At 38.5% G+C, this 12,713-nt stretch overlaps 1 protein-coding gene across 4 annotated transcripts in view; it reads right to left on the bottom strand.

Annotated features, from left to right (window-relative positions):
- PPP2R5E (protein phosphatase 2 regulatory subunit B'epsilon) overlaps positions 1–12,713 on the bottom strand; it is a 72,907-nt gene that overhangs the window by 36,633 nt on the left and 23,561 nt on the right. The gene's annotated exons all lie outside the window — the stretch shown is intronic.

The raw sequence follows: 12,713 nt of genomic DNA, 5'->3' as shown, positions 1-12,713 counted from the left end.
TAAACACAAAAAATAAAAATACATACTAAAACCAAAGTCCAAAATGGGGAAGAGAGACTAATAGTAGCATTTTTATTCACATTAATTTTAAGAACTTCCTTATAATATCTGAGAACTCTGCATTCAATCCACTTCTGAGATTGTTTCCTCTTTCAATTAAGTTACAAAATTTCAACTTTCCCTTTCGACTTAATAGCAAAAAAGTTCCTCAACTCTTCTTCAACTTTATCTTCCAGTTACTAAGTAAACTTAGCACAATTCTTTTTCTAGTTAAACAAAATCTCCTTGTGACAAAAAATCTCCCAAACCGCTCCTGCCTTCCTACCAATCACCAAATCACATTAAATACAAGCAAGCACTGCATCAAGACCTACCTGCACAAAGAGGGCAGTGGTGCATAAAACTCTGCTACAGCTAACCCTCACAAATCACTATGAAGATTTTATTATGGAAGAAGGTACTTTCCTAGTCTTCATTCCAATAAAACTGGCACATCTGAATTTGAAAGCCTTTTGGTTTTCTTTGAGAAGCTGACTTCAAGAGAAGGTCTAGTGACACCCAGCTCAGAGCTTTCCCTAAGTTACACTCCTGAAATACAGAACAACCACGAGTCTATAGGTCACTTTTCACAGCAGAATATTGGTCTTAACATTCCAAGAAGTACAAATGTTTGCCCTCTTTTTCTAACACAAACACCTCTTGAGAAAAATAATCACTATCCTGATTGAATTGATTTAATTTTCCTAACTGGCTGTCAATATTATGAATGCTTTGCCAAGTCACTAATCATTCATTTATAAGAGGTGCTTTTCTCAAAGCTGTTTTCCCAACCCATTCTCTAGACTTAATAATTATACAGGCAGGGCAGCAGTTAGGCACTGTGTTCCAAATACGTAAAATCTAACCAATACAATTATTCACACAGCAATAAATACAGTGGGGCAAACTCAAGCTGACTTTCCTGAGTGAAAACACTCAGAAAGAAAAAGCACAACATTACCATACCATTTCTAGCACATTCAAACTGCAGGATTAGAAATGCAACACAGGACATAATCCACCCATTTCCTGATAATCACTGCCTCTTCAGCTAATCTGTCACAAAATTGAGAATTACTTCCCTGGCCATAAATTTGACCCCACTCAAACTGAGTAAATTCTCACTAAGTGAGAGTCTCCTGGGTAGTTCCACAGGATCCAGGATCCACAAATGCCTCCACTGCTTACAATACTCCCCAATATTTTCAGAGATATTCAACCAACATCATTTACTGGAGTGGGTATTATAAACTCAGTGTAGACCTAACATATCATTTGAGTGCCTTGAGTGCAGATGGGGCAGCATTACAAACAATACAGGCTACTCCTTAACAGATGTATTCTTAGTCATATAAACTACCCAAATTTTGTAATGTAGATATATTAATCAAAATTCTGCCTTTACTCATATATGTGGTACCTCAATAGAATAATACATGGGTGAAGGGCTACAAATTGACAATAAAAAGAATTTAATAAACAATATTTTTCAAAATTATACTTCTACACATTATGAAGTTTCAGCTGAACCTTTTGCCTACTTCCACAGCAGGCACAGTGCAGACAATAATTTAATTTAATTTCTCTTCATTTTCATACAGCTCAATCCAGAGCCACAGCAAAGTTCCAAGGAAAAGACTCCTTTGGGCTATGGTTCATTAACCTGTGACCAACCCTTGTTCATTCTCACCAATGATGCCTGTGCTGTGAACATATTTCAACCTGGAAGTGAACCAAGACAACAAGCCTGGTTGTCAAAGCTATTTATGAGCCATAAAACGTTAGTCCATGAACAGTGGCTGCAAAAGGTCTGTATTAGTGCAAATTGGCACTGATGATGTGCACCCTCGAGTGAGGAGAGATTCCAAGGGACCTGAGGTTTTACAAGTTTGGGTGCTCTCACTCATCACTGACCTACACAAGGAATCTGTTATGAAACAGTTTCATCAAACATCTTGGATAATGATATGTAATCAAGGAAATACATGGTGGATAGTGAGAATTCCTGAGCAATTAATGGAAGACAAGACTGTCAGGGTATTTTGGTACACCAACTGGTGTCCCACAAAAATAGACTTATTAAATATTTGGTCTATACAGCATCCCTTACGCTTGGACTGATAATTACCACTCAGCAGAACCATGTCTCTTCATAATCAAGCAGCAATACCTTCATTTTTAGGTAAACCGACAACATTTTCAACATCACCCCATTAATTCTTCAAGAACTGGGATGAGTTTAATGAAATAAACCAAAGACAGTCAACATTTACCTGGTTTACATGCACGTCCATTCAAGCCAAATATGAACCAGGTCAAAGAAGGTAAAAGAGAAGGTAAGGAAAAGGATTCAAATAACAAGATTTCAGAGCAAAATTGATGGAAAAACAGCAAATAGATGAGCATGCCAAAAAATTTCAGCAGAGATGGAAGAATGACAAAGAGGCTGTGAATATTATTAGACAGAGGGAAGTAAAAAGGTAGACAGAGGGAAGTTAAAGAAGGTAGGGAAACAACATAAATTATTAAAAGATCAGGGGAGAGAGAATGAGGTAGAGCCGGAGACTTGGAAGATGGAGGGGAAAAACGTTTGGAGAATATGTACACAATTAAAGCTGAATATTTTAAAAGGAAAAAAAACCTCAAAGTGGTTAAGCAAAACAAGAATGAAGGAGTTAGAGGTTATGGGCTAGATTTGATTAAGCAGACACATATCTGGAGGTTCTTGATACTCTGACATCTTTAATATATCCAATTACATTACTTGGGGTGAGTTTGCCTAGACATCAAATTAACACTTACATTTTTGCCACAGGCTGATTGAAGGTTTTGTAGGTTGCTCTCACTCTCTCCCCCCCAGTTTTTACTAACATTTCAAAAACAATTATTAGTAGTTTATTTTATTTTTTAAGGAAAACAAGAAGGTGGCAACAATACACATAAATATTATTTCAAGTCTCTAAATTGAACACACAGCATAAAGTTCCAAAAGAAGACAAAAATACTTTGCTGAAACACTGAGAGTTACTGTGGCTAGTTTCTTGGACTGACTCAAGTTTCTTTTACACTGGCTCAGAAAACTCATGCCAGTTGTTTTAAATAGGTTTTTACTCAATTGCACTTTCAAGTACAAGCTACCCTTCACTCAGCCAAAGTCACCGAGTTTGCTGAACAGTCACCAGAAACAGCTTGTGCCAATGTCTGTCCTTTCACTTGAAAACACTGACCCGAGGTAGTGAAAAAGTTATCAGGATACTTTTGCCACACACTTCTGCCTAATACCATCCAGCATTACACATTAAACACTTAGGTGTTACTTTTCAATGTCTTCTCCAAGAAGGGGAAAAAAAGCTCAATAGATTGTAAATGTTCTTTATTAAAAGAAAGAAAAAAGATATAAAAAAATCCCCACTATTTCTTTTCTAAATTCTACATTATATACACATAAGCATCTTTCAGTTTAGTTTTTTGTTTGTTTTTTTAGATGATTTATTGCTTCTGGTTTATTTCTGACATTAACCTTTTAATTTAGCCAGATGTATTAAAAAAACCAAAGCTGGGAAACAACACTAAAACACAATACACTCAGCTCATGCTTTGCAACTCCCAGAGCTGTTAGAACATTCTTAGTGTAAGAATCAAAATATTCACAAACTCAGAAGAGCTCCCAAATTTTAGCACCATGCTTGGTTACAAACACAAGCCTGACTCGCCATGGGAAATCCTTGCAGCTGGGTTTTGTGAGGCTCCAGGATTAGTCACTAAGTGTTATTCCTTCCACCTTTGCTCAGCTCTAGCTGGTGGTACCTCCAGTGCAGAGCCCTCCACAGGCTCCTTTCAGCCCTTAACAGAAGGAGCTGCACACCAGAATTAAAGTCAGGTTTTTCTGTAGACATTTGAATAGCAAAAGCTACAGGTAAAGCAAATGCAAAATAAGCTGAACTCACCTACGTGCTCAGCTTCTCTACCCTAAATCACATCCCAAAGAGCAGAGGCAGGAAAACCATGTAAACAAACATCCCATTTTCCAAGGGATTTCTCAAACATCCAATATAGAGGAAAGCTGCACAATGGTAGCTTAATGCTCCATGGAAATTTTCTTTAAAACCTCTAACAGTTCTTCAAGGTGCTTTTTAATGTATTTTTAATTGCCTAGGTGGTCTCTAGGACCCTGTCATCATTCATCCATCCCCAAGTTCTTAGTAGAGCACTAGAACCCAAAACATCAATAAAAACACCAAGTCTTCGCTCATTATTTCAACTTTGTCATGCTATGCTCAAATATCTTATCTCATACTTGTTTTCTGTTAATTTTAGAGAGAATGATTGATTACATTGCAGCTGCAGCTTTATCTTGCTACAATGTGTACAATTTTTTTTCATTGGAAATTAATGGTAATATTATGGCAGGACCAACTATTTATAATGAACAGGACACTGTTTCCAGGTTTCTTAGATGGCAAAAAATTTAAAATGTTTACAACTTCCAGGACTAAGAAAAAAACGTTTGCAAAAGCCCCATGATGGCCTCCTGACCTAAGACAGAAGAATCCTTAAGAGGATTAATGTCTTTCTTTTGATAAGATTCTTACCAGATCACAATTTTTTTTCTGCATGACATGAGAGGCCTGTGCTCTGTAATGATCATTAAATATAAGAATGATGATATTATAAATATAAGAACAAACACATCACAGCAATCTTACAGTTAACTTCCACCCTAAATGCAGTCACAAGGCAGTCCAGGATTTGCATTGCAATTCATTTCTTCAGTGCATTAAGTACATAATGAAATAATGATAAAATTATACATCTGTACATGCTTCCTGTAAGAATGCAAAACTTGTATCTTGCTTAGTAAGTGCTCTGAAACTGCCATCTGTCCAAATAAAATATGCAATATTCATTTTGCTTCAACTACAGAGCTGCTCTATGAAATTTATACTGAAATGCCCAGACACTTGCAAAAAAGCTTGAACCAAGAGCACAGGAAACCCAACTCATAATTCTTATCCAAGCAGGCTCACAGCAAGTGCCAGAATTGCTGCTTTGCTTGATACTGACCCACTAATTTATCCCAGAAGTTACAGGAATTCATTCCCGAGTGAAACAAATAATTATGTGAGAGCTGTTCTACATACATAACCCACTGTCTAAGAGCTCAGGCTCATATTTTAAAATATTCAGATTTATTAGCTTAAATAATATACATACATATAAAATATACATTCCTATAGTCCTGTTTATACATTGAGAAGAGTTTAATTGAACCCTGAAAACATTATTTCCATTCTCTTCTCATTTGGCAGTATAAATTGAGTCAGCAACATATTCTACTTTATGCTAATTTGCCACAAGTCTCCCAACATTTTCCAGTAACATGCTACACATCCCAACTGTTTGCTCTCTCACTCCTTCCACAGAGGGGACAAATGTGTGCAATGGAGTAAGGAATTTATGGAACTGCACATCATTAAGGCACTGTGTTTGTGTAAGAAAAGAATCCAGTATTTAGTAAACATACCCCAAAGCTATGACAAAAGAAGCAGAAACAAGCTGGGAATTTACTCCAAAGTCCCCAAATGGACACAGTGAAAGCTCAACTTCTTACACATTCTTATTCTCATCTCCTCTTTACTGTACAAGCTCCAGCATGACACAACAACAAAATGATGGGATTTGGCCTTCATTATTAATTTTGTTTTTTAAATTCTAGTTTCAGTCCACTGAGATGTCCACAATGAGAATCAACACCAATCAACAACAAAATGATGGGAGTTTGGTCTTCATTATTCATTTAGTTTTTTAAATTCTAGTTTCAGTCCACTGAGATGTCCAAGATGAGAATCAACACCTCAAGCTGGACTCAACATTATGCCAAAAGCAAGCTGGAGTTGCAGGGATGCTCCAGCTGCAGCAGCAAATCCCTCGGGGACAGCAGCCACCGTGTTTCCTGAGCACAGGAACAAAATCCCTGCTACATCCCAGCCACAGCAAACACAGGAAAACCTGAAGGTACAGCCTGATCTGCACGCTGGGATAACAGCTCCTGGCCAGCTGGGAAACTCCAAAGCATTACTCAGAAGATGCTACGTGAGGACTCGGCACCACGACCAACCCATGCGGTTTCCTTGGCAGGAAGGCGGCTCCCAAAGCCACGCACTCCCTGCTGAGCCAGCCTCGGACACGGCCACCTGTGAGCCTCACACTCTGTCATTCAACACCTTGTGACAGTAACTCAAAGGGAACACCCTTTTCCATACTGCCAAGCCCAGTGCGTATGTCTAAATGACAGAAAATAAATATATAAATCTACTTTATTTTGCTTTTGCAATTGCTGTAGAGCTCTCTCACGTTCCCTGGTGCACAGAAACACATTGCCATTCTATACCACTTCTACAGCAAGTTTTTGATCTTCAGATTATTCAGGATCTGGAACAACTCAGCAATAGAAGGGAAAAACATGACATTTATATAATACTCATCTATAACCTGTCAAGTTAATATGTGCTATGCTGGGTATTTTGTGTTATTATGCATTATCATTACATATGTCTATGTAAAAATAACAGCTATTCCTTTAGAAATAGGATCTTCTCCATCACAGAATGGCTCAGCTCAGTTTCAAAGCTATGTAAATGAGAAAGTCATTTACTAGTAATTATCCACCTTTAGAGTCTACTGCTCTAACTAAACCAGGTATTTTTGCTAAAACTTGCAAAATTGACTGACAAAGACTACTAGGCCACTTTTCTCTCCTTTGAACAGAAACTTTTTATTCTGCTTCTTGAACCCTAAAAGGGATAGGCATTTTATCTCCCTAATGTGGTTCCAGAGAGCAAAGACTCAATTTCAGAATATTTATAATTGTCTAAAGAACAACCTTTAGTCATCATGCAACCTTGCACTACCATGATGTACATGGACCTCTTTTCACGAGATCTTTACCCCTCACCTCTTCAAAAACACTGAAGAAAATAATGCAAGGGTTTTTAGGCAGAACATCCTCTACCTGCTTGTGTGCAAACCCACAACAGGGGGTTTTGTTCCTCAGAAATGCTGTCTGCCCCTGGACAGACAAATATATCTGATGACCACTGGGCCTTGGCACCTGAATTTCTATAGAAGTTACTTAGACTCTGCAATATCACTATTAGTCTACAACAGCATATTGCTATTAAAAATAAATATTTGACCCATAACAAATGAAAAGTTCTATATTAAATTCTCAAGAACAAGTCTGAGAAAATCAGAAACTTTACAGACAAGGTTATATCATGCAAGTAACACAACCAAAGGTATAGCTCTGCTGGGCTTTGAGTCACTTTTCCAAGCCTTCTTAGTTTAGACTGTTACAAATATTAGCCACACATAACAGTTTAGGCATTAAATATAATTAAAACATTTCCTCTGCGGTTACCAAACAATACCCTTCATCATCAACTGCTACCCTCTCTACCTCTTCCAAGCTACTCATTAGTTCAGCTGCTTCTCTGCTAAAGATGATAAACTGAAATTAGATTTCGAGCAATATTTATCCCCAGCTGTGCTGTGGTCACAAACTTCATCTTGAAGGTGGTACCCTGGCCAAACTGAAGTCAAGGAGTGCTACTCTCGTTCATTACAACTGTGATTACCCCTTTGCTCTAATTGGCAGAAAGCTCCTGGCTTACTAATGAATTTTAAAATAAATTTAAAAAAAGGAAGAGCAATCACATCAGTTATTCCACAAAAAAATTAATGGAGAAAAACTCAGCAAGAAAAGTGTGTGCTTTGCAGGTTTATACAAATAAAGGTAACTCTAAAAGTGAGGTGATCTAAACACACTCCTGGTGAATTAGCATAACATTCTGCAAGCATTTTTATAGAGCCTTTGCAGGTACATATCAGCACACATGCTTTGTATCTGTCCAAAGGAATACCCAGATCACACTTTCCCTGGCTTGCCCATACTTTTCAGAAAGCAGCCAGCTCACAACTAGACCACTAGTAAGAAATCTTTAACTTACAAACAACCTTTGCATTTAAAATAGGACTTCAAGTGCTTCCCTTATGCCTTCTCTTTCTTCCATGAAGTATTAAATTCACTAATACATTATTAAATGCCAAGTGAAGCAAGCCATTCACAATAAAATTGAGTATTTATGTAATTGACTCCACTGGACTGAGGTTTATCAAGAGAAGGCAGACAGCATCCTAGGTTCTCTTTACACTCAGGCTGTACCAATGGGCACATATACTGATGGCCCTTTCCCAATCCAATAGCTACATGCAGCCAAAGTAGGTCAGTGGGCAACAGAAGAGTTTTTAACTATATGAATCCAGCAGCTTCAGTATCCCATGAAAACAACAGGGCAGTTGAGGTCCCAGGACTAAGTTGTAGCTGTAAAGACTTGAAAGCAAAATCCCAGCCCATCCAGTTCTCCTCCCTGTACCCCACACGGCAGTTAATTATTTAGTCTCAGAGATGCCATCAGTAGTCAACTAATTGCCTTCAAGCAAATCAACTGAAGCATGATGTGTGTGTGACTTGCTCCTGCCTCTGACAGCGGCATTAATGTATCAATCCTGAACAGAAGAGCTAACAATCCAGAGAGCTGTACACCCACACCTCTGGTTCCTGTCATTTTCAAAGGATGCTACAGCCTGTTTCATTTTCATATCAATGCCAGCCTTATGCTCTTGGCAAATGGAAGCATGAGCCCAGCTCAGGAACTCCTTTGGCAGCAGAGGCCTGCTGGTTTGAGGGTCTAATTTGGTATTGCTTTTTGCCATTCCTCTGGGCTGCTCCTACCTTTGCCTGGCACGGAATTTCTCACAGTCCTGTGCTACTCCTGTAACACTCCTTTCTGAAGGGTGCCTCTTTCTCTTGTTTCTCTCAGTCTACAGCTGAAGCCAGCCCCCAAGCCAGCCCCCAGCTCCTCCAAATGCCATCTATTTTTACCCAGGCGCTGCCGTCTCATCCGGATGCTGCTAATTGGCCCCTTAGTCACAACTGGAAAAGTAACCTGGCTGAGTAACTCCTTCTGAGCTGCTGCACTGGGGACTCTGCGCCTCACGTTCACTCAGACAAGGAAGCTTCCAGTAAATTTGTTCCAGGGTTTAACACAAATTAGCCAGAATTTCGTTTCTAAGATTTTACAGCGGAGTCACTTACATACTTTTTTTTTATTAATAATAGCCTTCCTGCACAAGATGTTTGAAGTTCTAAATCCTTAAGCAAGCACCATATAAATCAAGACAGAACTGCAGCACTAGAGATCAACTTTACCCTGCCTATTCACCAGGTTTTTTCCCCCACATATTACCTACACCGATGTGCAAACTTGCAAGGATTACTCAAAAGAAATTAGAAAAAAAACATGTAAATTCAGATTTTTGAAGACTGAAACAAGCAAAGACAATACACACATAAAAGCAACCCATTTTGAGGAGGGTGCTTTTCCACATGGACTTCTTTCTTATGTATGTGACACAGCCCAGCTTGCTACATTATGTTTCAGACACCTCAGTGAACCCTCATTTCCCAATCACTTTGCTAAAGAAAAGTTGAAACATCTTGGAATTTCTTCCCTACTATTCTGTATACTTATCAAAAAAATTGGTACAAACAGGAAAAACAGACCATGAGAAAGAGACTAATTAGGCAGCTCTTATTAGGAAAAACATTGGGAAAAACAAATAACTAAATGATTTAAATTCATCCTAAATTATTTTACAGTGTTTGTAATACTTCATTATTCCACTAAAAAGCCAAATTTAAATGCTTGTTACTTGAAAGCCATTACTTTAGAAATAAAGCACATAATTAGAAAATTGCCATTTTATTAAGAGAACCTGATTCATTTTTACTAATAGAGACTGGAATTATTTAATATTAATAGAACAAATCCCTTCTAGAAATTCTGACGTTATCACAGACAAATGCATCATGTGTTTTTGACAACATGAATGCAACTCTCAGATATCATGAGTATCATCTGTAGTAACTAAAAGCAGAGTTTTGACAGGTTAGTAATTCTGGATTCAGTTCAATACTGGCAGGATTGATAGTATTTCCCAGGACCAAAGAGAGATCCTGTTCCACCTTAGGAAGACAGCTCAGGCTGCCAAAAGTAAAGGGAAGGACCTTCAGCTGTGGATCATTAAGAAACAGCCATTAAAAAAACGGATGTTTTGGAGAACACAGCATCCAGTAAAACGATGGAGCACTTTTTCCACGCTGGACTCAAGAGAACTTAAAATCATTTATTCTGTAAATGAGAAACTGAATGCTTCTGTGATGGTTTGTTTTGCTGAGAAAGGAACTTCTTTTCACTTGAAATAAAGGCTAACACAATCTGCTTTAAATGTGATTTTGCTGAAAAGAAAGAACACATACAACAGACTGCAAAATCCTTGCCCAGCAAACCAAATCACCACCACCACCATTAGCTGGCACATCCCTTCTTCCCACTCTCACAAGAGTGAGGTTTGGCTGGGGTTATTTCTCCTTCTGAAGGAACAATTCCATGTGGCTGTGTACAGCTTTGCTCCTGCCTGAGAACTCAAGTTAATTACAGAATAGGTGTGCACATCTCTGTACCTCAAAACCAATGAGGCATCCCCAGCTCGAGAGCATCCCTCTCACTTCTTCAACTCCCAAACCTTACGGTTGTTCAACCAAAATGCTGGAAAAAATGTTTGGGGGTTTCTAGCTGTGGACACAACTGTGATGGGACAGACATGGTCACTCCTGGTTACATATTCCAACTCTCCAAGAAATGGTTCAGGCATACCCAGGAAGTTTTTGCCCAGGTAAAGGTCTGATGATTGTCTCAGCATTTTACAGGAGACTCCTCTCATCCAATCTCTTGAGCCAGACCTCTCTCACAGCACACAGCCTTACCTGGGCACCCAGGCTGCCTTGGCCTAATGCAAAGTTTCAATCAGGATTCAGCAAGGAAGAGGAAATTAAAAAAGCTGCTTGTGTAATGAAAAGGAAGATGACAGGTTCTTCTGCTTTGGGCACTACTCTTCCCCATCTAAGATAATCCTTCCTTGAAGCAACTGCACCACTTTAGGGCACTGAGGAGGCAAGTATTTACTCCTGGCCCTCTCTTCAATAGTTCAGATACCCGAAAAAAAAAAAATCAAATTATTCCAAAATTCAACCAGTTTGTAGACAAATGTAAGCTTACACATAGGCATTTTGATTAAAGTCATAGTAAGGCAAACAAAATTGTATTATTATACAGTAGTGTATTATTGTACAGAACTTCACCTGTTCAGGAATAAAATATTATAATTTCTTCACATTCTCACTATCTCCAAGGAACAGCACTTTTCTTCTGTTTCCAATGTTCCAAAGTGCTCAGACTTTAAAAGGCTGAGGGGAAAGAGGCTGAGCTCTCCAGCAGCACCTTCAGCTGCAGAATGAAAGGGCTGGAGCAGAGCTCCCTGTGCTGCTCTGAGCTCTTCCCTGCCCTGCACCTGACACAGCTCCTCCCATACAACAGGTCTGTCCAGTTCCTCTCTCTTCCCCATTCTGTGACTGAACAACAAACTCCCCTGCCTTTTCCCCCTTCCCTCATCATCCCACCTTTTTCTTGGCATCCCCTCACAAGCTGCCTTTAACCCTTGAATTTCTGTAAGTCTAAGATAACAATCATTAGTCATTTTCTTGTTTTGGGCTTCCTGAGCCCTTTAAAGCAAACAAAAAACAACAACAAAAAAACAGGAAGTTTATTTTCTCATTGTAAGTAATGAACTCATTGAAATCTTGGGAGGAAGAAGTTTAGAACTATTTCAAAATTTTTACGGGGGACAAAATAAAACAAAACCACCTTGTGACCATAGTAAATGTCTGGCTTACAGTGCTTGAGACTCCTAATGTTTTCTTAATGTACACGGGGGAGAATACACAGGAGGTGTATGAAATTCCACTGGACTGGTATTTTGAAACTAAGCTACTTTTTTATTACGCCTAATAAGCAATGCTGATGTCCTTTCTTAAACCAAACTGAAACACAGTATTTAATTCCTATGAAAAATATTTAAGAACACATTACTGGTACAAAAACTTCTGGATTTATAACTTCCACATAAAAAGTTTGAAAGCTCTAGTTCTGATTTATTTTTTTAAGTAAATGTTACCTTTATTCTGAGCACAATTCTCTACCTCCAACAGGAGAAGAATCAACTCAGGCCCTGGCATGTTCAATGACAACTTCAAAATCTGTCTTAACTTCAGCAAAAAGACAGGCAAAAAATAAACTGAAAATCTCTCTTTTGGATTAGAATACAAATACAGTCCCTCTTAACATCCTTCAACACAATGATCAGCTCTTGCTTTATTAAAATGTTACCACAAAACACCAGCCAGAGTAACACAAACATTAACACTCATCTTCCTTCACCTTTCAAATACTGAACCTGATTCAGCAATCCTTAATCAGACAAAGTGCTAATATAATCAAATGAGAATTATTTCTGACCATCACAAAAACTGGTCTAAATTCTGAAATGCAGGAAACACTGTTACAAGGTGGGGACTGATCCCACACTTCTTCAGTTCTCAAGCCAAGGAGAACTCTGTAGCTAGGATCAGGTTATATGCTGATTTGATTTCCACCCACTGTCTCAAAGCTCTAAAAAACAGAAAAAAACGTATTATGTCAAAAAAGTACGGATCA

Source organism: Lonchura striata, chromosome 5 (assembly GCF_050655825.1).
Source record: "Lonchura striata isolate lonStrDom1 chromosome 5, ASM5065582v1, whole genome shotgun sequence".
Classification (NCBI taxonomy): domain Eukaryota; kingdom Metazoa; phylum Chordata; class Aves; order Passeriformes; family Estrildidae; genus Lonchura; species Lonchura striata.
This window is presented reverse-complemented; position numbering and strand designations above follow the sequence as displayed.